Here is a 12,242-nt window from a genome sequence, read left to right as displayed (position 1 = left end):
GTGTGCAATTTTTAGTTTAGTATGGATAACTTTGACTTGAGACTTGGGTTTCAGGCAAAGCATGTGACCCTGAAGTTGAACTTCTTGGCAATCATCATTTATCATCATCTCATGGACCATATGGTGTAGTCCTGTGGGAAAACATGCAAGTTTCTTGGTGATTCCATTAAAGCCAGTGGTTTTCATTAAGGTATTCCCAGCCAAGACTAATGGGAGACTTATAAGTCTGCAACCAGACAACTTTTTGTCCATAATGACTTGTTGTCTGATGAGTCAGACGAATAGAAAAGTACCATACAAGCTAAAGTCCATTATTATTTACCACTTACCTTAAAAGACAACTTAAAGGCATTGCTTCTTGCTCCATCAATCTGCTAACTGCCTTTAATTCTACAGCCTTCTGCCTGGACTGATTGGTTAGTCCACCAAGGCTATGTGAGAAAAGTCAGAGTCTCTGGTCCTCCTGGTCCTCCTGGTCTTACTATACTCTTGTGAGGCCTGGATGCTGACTGATGGCCAAAGACACAGGTTGAACTCCTTAGTGATGACTTACTTTTGGTGCATTTTGGTGTGTCTTTTGCAAGACCATGTCTCTAATGTCTAAGGGTGGGAAGTTGGCAAGGGCGGTGTGACAAAAAATCTGAGGTCTTATGTCCTTGGTCCTCCAGGTCTTACTCTACTCTTGTGAGGTCTAGACTTTGCCTGATGGCCAGAGTCGCCAGCTGGACTCCTTTGTGATGTATCTAATTTGACATGCCCCAGGGCAGTGAGCATGGGAAGCAGGGCAAGGCTGTTTGCCCGTTGTCATTTTTTTTTTCCTTTGGCCCATCTGATCTAACTCTACTTTTGTGAGGCCTGGACTCTGCCTAGAGACACAAGCTGGACTCCTTTGTGAGAACTTCCTTTTTAGAGCAATTTGGGGTATCACTGGCAAGACCATGTGTCTTATTCTGACGTACTCAAGAGAGCAAGGATGGGAAGAGTCAGCTACTGGTACGTTTCTACAGGTACTAGGCATACTTTTCACTGCTGTGCTCACCACTTAATGGATGTCTGGGACCTGGTGGGTTGAACCATACCTCGGGGTTGGGGAGTGCGGTCAGGAAGCTACCAGCAGAGATGGGGCATGGGCCTGGCACATGCCTGGATGTTTCCCATTAGGAGGCAGAAGAAGTACAGGTTGATTTGGCACAATGTCACACTGGCATATGCTCCCATACCTGACCTGACTTTCTGGCTTTAGTCCTCATCAAAAAGATGGGACCAATGGGAGCCCCACAAAAATACCCACTTGCTCTCATAGATAGGCATTTCTGAAAGGGATTACTTAAGGCATTTCACTTTGCCATGCATTTTTGTCTCTTGCTAAAAGTTTTCATTGTACATTAAATTGTATTTTACAAGCAGACAGACTGCAGTCATTATATTCAATCTTCAAAAGAATCTCCAAACAGTTCAGACATTCCTTTATAGCCTACACATGGTGAGTCATAAACACTCAAAAACTTTTTCTTGGCAACGTTTTAAATTACTTCTCAACAAAGCAGACTAAACCATCAAAGCTGCTGTAGTTCACGCTTCCCCGTGTTACCATATGCCATTCAATCACTGCCATAAGAGAAAATCACACCACAGCTTTCAACTGTCCCATAAATAAAGAATAAATGTGCTGCTTCTCAAGCCTGCAGGCATCACTCCCTCTAAGTTTAATGACCGACCTCTTTGCTGCCTGCTCTCCCATCTTGTCATCCTGACCTCGGACAATATTTATAAAAATATTCAACAGCTGCTTCTGCGCCCTTTGCCTCTTCTCTGTACATCTCTGAGGATAACATGATCCAGAGCACTGTACACCAAACGTGTCGGCTCCTCGCAGTCTAATAAAAGATGTTCCTCTCCTCACAGGAAGTGACACTCATCCCCCGTAGAGACACAAAAGCCTCCCTATGTTTGCCTCTGCAGTCTGTCTGCATAAACAAATGCAAATCAGCAGCTCACGCCCACTTTACACCGCATAGTTTCTTAATTACTTTGCTCTTTGGCTCTATCTCCAACAACAACAAAAAAAAAGTGTCAACGGTGCAGGATAAACGCAGGAAGGAGTATTTCTCTGGTGATTACTTCTGTCTGCAGCACTGATGCACAATAAAGACAAGGGAAATACTTTATCAAGTTGTACGTTTATGGGCTCATCAATACTCCTTCTCTGCAGGGAGTAATCAGCTTGAAAGGAAATTTCGATTGAGTTTGTATAATGAGTCCGTTAATAAGGATTTATCTGACTACTCCTTCCAAGGAATCTGAAGGAACTGATGACTTTCCACTTCACTCTGGGATGTTCAACGCAAATCAGTTTGGTGGTTACCTGTTCAAAATCAGGTTAATTGACTTTACTGGATAGCAGTAACTGGATAAAACATGGGCATAGCCTCTGTGGCATCACCTGAAGCCTCTGATTGGTTTTGAAGAAGTTGGATGGATGGATGGATGGATGGATGGACAGACGGATGGACGGACAGACGTATGGACAGATGGATGGATGATGTATAGATAAATGGATGGATGGATGGATGTCTGGATGGATGGATGGATGGATGTCTGGATGGATGGATGGATGGATGGATGGCTAGCTGCCTGGATGGATAGATGGATGGACGGATGGACGGATGGACGGACGGACGGACGGACAGAGGGATGATATATAGATACCTGGATGGATGGATGGATGGATGACGAGCTAGCTGGATGGATGTATGGATGGATGGATGGATGAATGGATGGCTTGTTGGCTGACTGCCTGGATGGATGGATGGATGGATGGACGGATGGACGGACAGATGGATGGACGGACGGACGGAGAGACGGACAGCTGGCTGGCTGGCTGCCTGGATGGATGGATAAATGGATGGATGGATGGATGGTTGGATGGATGGATGGATGGATGGATGGATGGATGGATGTTGGATGGATGGATGCATGGTTGGATGGATAGGACGGATGGAGAGATGGACAGATGGTTGGCTGGCTGGCTGCCTGGATGGATGGATGGATGGATGGATGGTTGGATGGATGGATGGATGGATGGATGGTTGGATGGATGGATGGATGGATGGATGGATGGATGGATGGAAAACTTGATGAAGATCTCACACCTTAAGGTAACATATTCATTAGTTAGGAATGAAAATGACACCCATTAAAATTTCCAATGATCCTCTAGACATCAGTTCATCTTTAAGTCAGAGTTAATTGACTTATTTAACTGATTGGTTTTGAAGAAGTTGGATGGATGGATGGATGGATGGTCAGAGTTTAAATTTGTGCAACGTTCGAAGAAAACCCCATATAGAATTTTTAAGCAAAGGATCATCAGAACACCCACTGAACCCAACCTTGACCTTTGACCTGCAAAATATCCCAGACTGAAGGACAGCCAAAAGCAATGCCACCAACCCTTGATTTTACAGCTGCAGATGCATAAAAATGTAAAGCAGCTTACCACTTAGAGTATTTGTGAAAACAAGTAATATGCCGTAGTGCAAAGATTTTCCTGCCAACAACTCACTGTTAGACCCGTGGACTTCCCATCTCTGCTTGAGTGTGAGCCAAATAGTACACACAGCTGCTGCAGAGCTGTTAGAGCGAAGCTGGCATACGACTCGGAAGCAGTGCTGAAGGAGAGCTCAGACTTTTTCCACATATCTGCACAGAGACCGAGCACAGCTTCCTCACTGAAGCAATGAAAACAACCTATGCCCGGATATGCGTTCATGCAGCTGATGCTTACATTGTGCGATCCTGCCATCGCAGAGTTATGATGATTGATTGCCAACATCGGGCTCAGTGATTTCTGGGCTGATGTGGGAAAACCCACCCAGATGTGAGGTATTAAAAACAGGTTAGAGGCCTCGACCCCATGTAGACTCTCAGCAGCTACTGTCAAACAGTGATGGATATTAATATTATTCCTCTCAGTGCTCAGGCAAGGGGTTTGAATTCATGTGTTCTGGTGCTACCTTTGGTCGCTTAAAAAAGTGGCTGAAATCTCATAGTATGCAGTGAAATCTTTCTACCCTCAAGTCTCATTTTTATGCAACACGCCACCTCTTCAAGTATGTCTTTGAGCCTTTCATTTTACCTGTAACAGATGCTCCCACTTCACAAGAGTGAGTCAACCACTGGAGGGAGGAAGATGAATGGAGAAAAGGTGATAGAAGGTTGAAATTGATGAGCAGAGAGATGCTAAAGTCAAGGGACAAACAAATGATGGACAGCTGAGGAGCAGGGAGCAGGACTGCAGAGGTAGGCAAGATGCGTGATGGGAATGCACGTAAAAGAAGGAAACTGGACAGCTCAGGATGAAATGGGACGAGGCAGGGGAAAAGGTTTTTTATGGAAACTAAAGCTTGGTAGGGACTTAAGCATTTAAACAATCTCAAAAGGTTGTTAGAACATTGTTAGACCCCACACATGAAAATGGATAAAGATTGATTAAACAGTTGCACACCACACATGAGAAACAACAAGAGTCCTGACTCCAAAAGCTGGAAACATTAGGGTAAATAAACACGGTGGCCCAAAGGGCAGGAAGGTGGCAATTAGCTTGGATGAAGCTATAGTTTAGCTGCAGTTTTTCAACCTTGCAAATTGGATGGAATCATCAGAACCCATGTCTGTCATCAGGCCAATCCATCTTGTAAAGCTCCAATCAGAAACAATGCCTGTTCTGAGAGTAGAACAGACCAATCAGTGCCATTTCAGGGGAACAAGGCAGTAGCTACGGGTGGGGTTTAGTTGTACTGCAAGCTGATGAACAATGGCGACCCGTGTTGCAATCAGCTCGGATGATGCTACGGTATAGCAGAGGTTTTTAACCTTGCAAAGTGGATGGATTCACCAGAACCTGTGTACGTCATCAGGAAAATCCATCTTCCAAAACTCCAACCTGCTCTGTTTGTACCCGACCTGATGATGGGTCTGGCCACTCAGTGTTGTTTGAGGAGAATAAGGCGTTAGCTATGGGTGAAGTTAATTTGTACTGGAAGCCATTAGTAATGGCTGCTAATTGTGGCAATGACTTTGTTGTACCATGAGCCAGTGTAGGCATGTTGCTCTGATTGGCCTGTAGTAAAATTGACGGAACATTTGTCCAATCATCTACTGAGAAGTCCTGCCTTTCCCAAACACATTATATGAGAGGTCTCCCAGATCATGTGAAATTTACCCATTCAACAAAGATATGAAGGTTAGACAGGTTAGCAGTTTTTATTTGAACAGTTATTTAGAGAAAAGAATCGCACTGAAAGCTCTTCTTGGCTGAAAAGATGTTTTTGCTCAACTACCATACTACGTCACAAGTTTCTTTCACCAGCTGGCTCCACTAACAAGCAATAATTGTGGCAACTGTGTCTTTCTCCTTCTCCTTACATTTACATGCCATTTGAACCTCACAGTACAGTATTGGGTAGAACTTTAAGGCATGTTTTGGCCAAAGATTGAAGCTGAAGTAAAGTGTAGATGTGGCAAGTAAGTTGCCTGAGGGCCCCATTAGGTAGGAGGGAGGATTGGCACAAGCCTAATTGTGCTCTGGATGTCCTTGAAAGTGTGGATGTTGCAAGTGGGTACATCCTAGGGTACTGTTCAGGTGGGTACCCCTGGTTAGCCCCCCAAAATGTCCCAAATTAATTGAACTGCTTGGGAGATGCTGAGTTGCACCTCATAGCAAATGACCCATGATCGAGCCTAAATTCATGCCAACATTGGAGTCTTTCCTGTGACTCAAAATTGGGAAAGAAATGACTGAAAACTGCTCAGTGCCTGTCCAGTCTTAGTCTGCTGCTGGTACAACACAACTGTGGACAGGTGAAACAAAAATGGATAGAAGTTCGAGATCATTAAACATACGGGTGTGCAAAAGAATTTGGAATAACTAAGGGATTAGAAATAACCATAGATAGAGAAGAAGCCTGACAGTACACACTATAAAATGGTGTATGTATCAACGGCTACTGAAGGGGTTAAAGGAAGACTTAAAGATGCAGAGGGACTTGAGGAGTGGGGTGTTGTTATAAAGAATAAATCAAAAAAGTTTACTTGAAGACGTAAATCACTGCATACTTTTGCTGGCATACCAAGATGGTCTGACTCACTCCTCCCAGACTTTGTCAGAGTTTATGATTCAGAGTATTCAACCAAGAAGGAAAAGATTGATGTTAGAGAGGAGGGGAAGGACATCTGATAAGCAGGCGATAAGCTCTCCAGTTAGAGACTCGATGGGGAGGAACAAGTTGGACCTCTCACCTCTGTGTCACCGCAGCAGACCGGACTGACAGAGCATAAAGTCATCAGACTGTGCCTTTTTGCAGATGACAGCGCTTTCTCCGCCTCACATCCCCCTGTGTTTATACATCTCTCTCTCCTCCACCATATGGACGTCCCTGCTGTGTATATTTCTCCCTCTCTCATTCAAAGTGTAATGTGCTGTGGCGGACTAGCAGACTGTGCTGGTGGCACGCGATGAGGGGGAAGGAGGACTGAAGCTGGGCTGCAGATTGCTTTTTTCCTTCTCTTGCCACCCACGTCGCTCTGAGACTCGTGCACCTTTTTCCTTGGTCATCTCAAAACTTTTAAAAGATAATAGCTATTCTTAGCCCCTCCTCCCAGACTATCACATCCCTCATTAAAACAAACAGCGTCCCTCTGTTTGTGTTGGTTTTAATGGCCTTTTAAAGACAGATGAGTGGTTCAGACACATGTCTGCTGCCATGGTCTCTGTGCACATGCCAGTAACATCTGCAAACATGCATGAATGAACACACTGACACACATGAGCACAGCAGGATTCCCTCGGGTATTTTTACTCATGTAAATCCGCGCCGTTTGGTTAGACCTGCAATCACGCAATGTTGTCTGAGGATGCAGCATGTGTTCGTCTGTGTACAGTGATTTGCATAACAGTGTTACATAGAGACGGGGCTAGTGAATGTTGGTGTGGTTTTGTTTGTGTGCGCATGCTCTGGATCAAGGGCAGTCAAGCAAGATCCTTCAGGTTTAGAGGTTTGCTTTAGTGGCGTATGTAGCAAGTACCTGAAGGGTTGATTTATAGCTTGTACTATATTCTGTCAGGGCTGCCCCTTATCTCTGATTCTGTTTGTGATATTTATGGACAGAATCTCCATACCACAGCTGAGACCAAGGCTGCCCATAGGGAGGATACAGGAGACAGCTCTCTAAGGCCCGGCCAAATACGGGGCCATTAGAGGTCAGCAAATCATAGTCCATTGTAAAGTACATTTTATCAATGAAAATAAATAATAATTGTATTTATGCTGCAGTAAAATAGGCTGTAGTCTTGTCAAAATGTGAACCCTTTTTCTTAAAACAGAATTACCTTTGTTACCTTAGCTGTGATGAGCACAAATGTCAAAATGCCACTGGATGAAGTAGAACTACAGAAATTAAAGTGAGGGAAACAATGATAAAAAATTGAGAAAAGGGGGAAAAAAGTGGTCAAAAGTTGCAACTGTCCCCATGCTAATTAGGCTAGTCATATCAAAACAAACTTTTAAGATTTTTAGTTCCAAATAGGCACAGTTAATATATTTCATTGCTCATGATGAACAGAACAGGCAATAATATTATAAGACAATGAGAAACTAATGCTAATGACAATAATTCCCCAAATAACTTGATCAGCAAAAATGAGCAATTATTGTTGTATCTGTTGTGGTATGGGACAAACTAGCCACATAAATTTTCCTGTAAAAACAGGAGAAAAGTCCATTTATCTGTTGTCATAAAGAGTTTTAAAACAATTTTGTATTTTGGTCACTAAAAACATGTTTAATATTTTTTGTTTTTGTTTTGCAAATTATTTCATTATTTTTGTCCCACACTGAAATATTGAGTTTTTATAGCTTCGGTAACATCTGCACATTGACTTAAGATAGGCCTATGTTTTACACAAAACAAAACTTTTTAAATTTATTTATTTATTTAACCTTTATTTAACCAGATTAAAACCCATTGAGATCAAGATCTCTTTCACAAGGGTGACCTGGCCAAGAGGTCAGCAGCACACACCATGAAAATAAAATAAATACATGATACCTTAATATTGTAGGACTACTGTGCTTATTAAGACAAAAAGCAGAAGTTAATTAGTGAATTTTAATGGTTTTTTTTAATATGGTGCAACTGTCTCCAGGTTTGGGGTCAGGTGCAACATCTGAAATCCTCTATTCAAATAAATAATGTGACTGATATGTCCTATGTAGCCATATTTAAATGGTATGGGTAATTAGCAGACACATGTAAGTTTAATATGTAAATATTTGGTGTGCCTAGTCCAAATAGTCTCTGAGTAACTGAGAGTAATGTAAAAAAGTGTTGCAACTGTCCCCTACACAATGGGCAGGAAAATACTGAAAAGCAGCTGATAGTGGCAAACGTGGGTTGAAAGTGTAAAATTAGGCAGACTAAAAATTTGTAAAAAGTGGCAACAAGGGGAAGCTAAATAGGGAAAATGGGTTAAAAAAGTAGCAAAAATAAGTTTAAATTGGCAATAGATAGGAGACAAGTGGCAAAAATGTGATGAATAAGGCAAATATTGGTTTGATATCGATCAATTGTGGCAAAAATGCACTGAATCAGTGATAAAGGGGGTTAAAAGTGGCGGAAAAAATTGGTTAATGAGTGGGAAAATGGGAAAAAGTTGAAAAATCGGTTCAATTTGAAACAAGATGGGTTATGAGAGGCAATTAAGGATCAATAATGGGTAGAAAAAAAGGTGAAAAGCAGCTAAGAAGTGGCCTTAAGAGGCAAAAGAGGGCAAAATTGGTTGAATTAGCAATACAGTGTTAAAATGGCAAAAATGGGCAGCTAAGTGTTGAAAGTTCTTGATGTGGCAAAGAATGGGGAGCAGAAAGTGATAAAAGTGATTGAGTGGCTGAATATTTTTGTACATATAAAGTGTTAAAGCAAAAATACTAAGAAGTTGGTAGTCATGATGTCCTCTTTACCTTTTATTGGAGTCGAAGCGTTGCATCATTGCTGTTGATTTTCTGCCTCACAGCTGTGAAGATTTCCCCTTTTTGCATCCATATCTCTGACATACTTGATCTGTCAGATCTTAAGTCTGCATTGTGATGAAAAAGTCTAATTTTCTTGAAAAGCAGTGATTGAATCTCCTGCAGTTTTGTAAAAGTACCAGGTTGGTGTCCACGTTTTATTGATTGTTAAATCTCAGTTATTCAGAAAACCGCTGAGTAAAAGTGTGATGATTAGCTGAAGATGTGATAGCAGATATTTCTGAAGGTGTGAGCGATGATGACTGAGACAGAGCAGACTGTAAAGTAGCATTCAAAGGCTCATTAGTTGGACATTTCCACCGAGGCCTGCTACAGTAAATCTGCTCCGCCATCTTTAATGGCTGCACACACAAACAGAGCAGCATAATGGTTATTGACATCTGCACATTCAGCCTATTGATGCATATGCAATTACTGGCTGCTTTGTCCCCCCAGAAGGACATCACTGCTACTTTGTGACCACTTTTCCTTTGTGTGGGTTGGAAACATGCACACAATTATCAGCTGTGCACTCTGTGTGGTTTCATGTACCACAGCACGCATCACCCCCAAGAAACCAGAGCCAACAGGCTTGGCTTCTTTAGGGTCATTCATTACAATTAGCTCCAGCAAATTAGAGAAGGACCAGTTTCCAGCGCTGGAGTCGTTGCTGCTAACATTTTCTATTAGAGATAGTATTGTGCAGAGTAAATGATTATTAAGTGGAGAATTATACAGGGAAAATGAGAATGCAGTCCAGCTTCTGCAAAGAGAAAACTAGAGCTACCGCTTGGTGGTTACATGTCCATGTATGGTTTACGACCGCTGGACAGTGACTGTACAGGGATGGGTCAGGCTACAATATGGTTCAAGTCAATGCAACCTCACAGTATTTATGGATAAAGTGACCTTTGACCTCCAAAATCAAATCACTTCAGCTTCAAGTCCAAGTGTAAGAAAAATGTGACAGAATTCCTTCAGTGCATTCTTGGATTATTGTGCAACAATAAGAGATCACTGTAACAGTGAATTTTCAGCTTTAAATATGATCAGTTCAACATCTGTGTAAAGTTTAGAGAAAACTCATCAAAGCCTTCTTTAGATAAAGCATTAATGTGCAAGGGACAAGTATGAGCAAGGTCGCCTATAAGGGGGGGACAAAAGGGGGGCTTTCCAGGGGCCCATGAAGGTCAGCAAAATCATGGTCAATCAAAAACGTAAGCCATGATAACCAAATTCTATTTTTAACCTGAATAATTGCCACTCTTACCAACACAATAAAAAAAAATCTATTTAAATATGTTGTAGTGCAATGTAGGCTTTTAAAAAATACAAATCCCCTTTCTTGAAGCAGAATTACATTATTTTTGGTGATATTTTATTGGTGCCAATGTGGATTGGCAGACTGAATTTAAAGATTAGGAAAGTAATGTCAGGCAGAATAGCAAGGGCAAATATGTGCACAAACATCAGGATGCCAGAAAAAAAAGAAGGGAAAACATAGATAGAAAATAATTACATAATTTAAAAAAACCTGCAAAAATTGAGTAAAGTGGCAAATCTAAGTGGTATGGGCATAAAGTGGTAAAACAGGCAGAAAAAAATGATTGAAGAAAGTGGTAAAAAAGGATGGAGAGTGGTAAAAATGGGTGAAATCAGGTTATTAGTGCCAAAAAAGATGCAAAAATTGGTGAAAAGTGACAAAGATTGGCAAACAGCAGAATGTATCCAATTAACGTGCCAAAAAAAGGGGCAAAAATAGGTGGAAAGCAGCAAAGATGGGTAAAGGTGGTAAAAAAGATAAATAAATAAACAAAAGTGGCTGAATTTGGTTTAAAGTGGAGAAAGTTAGATGAAAGTGCCAAAAAGACAAAACAAAAATGGGCAGAGATTGGAAATATTGTAACAAAAAATGGTGAAAGGAGGCAAAAATCTACATAAAGCAGCAAAAATGTGAAAAAATTACTCAGAGATTGTGGTTAAAATGGGTAAAAGTGGTAACTGGCACACATCTATCTGGCAAAGCTTCAACAGAAAACATTTGAGAAAAGGATCAGAGCAACAAAACACGTGACATAGCCGCTATCAAGCTGTGCGTGTGCAGCTACTGAGGAATAACGTGAAACATGGCGACTATAGACATGTAAGTACTCAACTTTTGTCTTTTTTGAAAAACAAAACAACTCACTGCTGTTCTTTGTTCTTCTTTTAACCAAGAAATGTTGTCAAGTTCTGATAAAACTGGCGCTTTAGCAGCATCCACGCTAACCTCTTCCTCTATAACTGCACCAGCTCTTGCTGCTGCTTGTTTGCGTCACGACTCTGCTGTGCCTGAAAGTACTGCCCCTCGTCGCTGATGGTCCTGTCACTTTCTAACCAGGCCCAAATGGTTCAGATGGGAGCTTAACAAGATGGATTCACCAGTGAGAAACAAGGAAAAGGGCGTATCCATCTGCTTTGCACGGTTATAAAAGTGGTTGAATAGTGCAGAAATAGGTTTAAAGAGGCACAAGTTGGATGGAAGTGCCAGAAAGAAGAGGCAAAATGGGCAGAAAGCTGCAACAATGGATTAAAAAAAAGCCTAAAAGAAAAAAGGCAAGAATGGGCAAAAACTGGAAATAATGTAGCAAGATTGAAAAGTAGCAAAAACGTGATAAAGTTACCCAGAAGTAGTGGTAAAATGGGAGAAAAGTGGCCAAATAGGGAAGGGAAAAAATGGTGGAAAGCAGTTAACAGCGGGTAAAAAATAGAAAAAGGCAAAAATTGGTTATCGGTAGCAAAAATGGTTGAATAGCTCAAAAAATTGAGTAGCAAAAATTGGTGAGAAGTGGCAAAGAGGGGAAAAACTGCCAAAAATATAGAGGCAGTAGAAGGAAAATTTGGGGTGAAAGTACCAAAAACAAGGTGAAGAAGCAGGATAAATGGGTACAAATTGGCAAAAATGGACAGAAAGTGTCAAAATTGGGATAAGATGGCAAAAGAATGCGGAAAAAGCAGCAAAATGGGATAGATATGCCAAAAAGAAAGTGGCAAAAATGGGCAACAAAGTGAAGAATAGTTAAAAGTGACCAAAAGAAGAAGCAGAAAATGGTGGTAAACGTGTTGAAAAGGGGTTCAAAAGCAGCATGAGTAAATAATTCTAACATTATAGTTTGATACTATTCAGGTCCAAAA

The 12,242-nt window shown here is 41.4% G+C and overlaps 1 protein-coding gene across 4 annotated transcripts in view; it reads left to right on the top strand.

Annotated features, from left to right (window-relative positions):
* Window positions 1–12,242, top strand: part of htr2cl1 (5-hydroxytryptamine (serotonin) receptor 2C, G protein-coupled-like 1) — a 247,858-nt gene that overhangs the window by 53,685 nt on the left and 181,931 nt on the right. The gene's annotated exons all lie outside the window — the stretch shown is intronic.

This window comes from Cheilinus undulatus, linkage group 22 (genome assembly GCF_018320785.1).
Source record: "Cheilinus undulatus linkage group 22, ASM1832078v1, whole genome shotgun sequence".
NCBI classification, from domain to species: domain Eukaryota; kingdom Metazoa; phylum Chordata; class Actinopteri; order Labriformes; family Labridae; genus Cheilinus; species Cheilinus undulatus.
The sequence above is the reverse complement of the archived record's forward strand: the minus strand, read 5'-3'. Positions and strand labels throughout refer to the sequence as shown.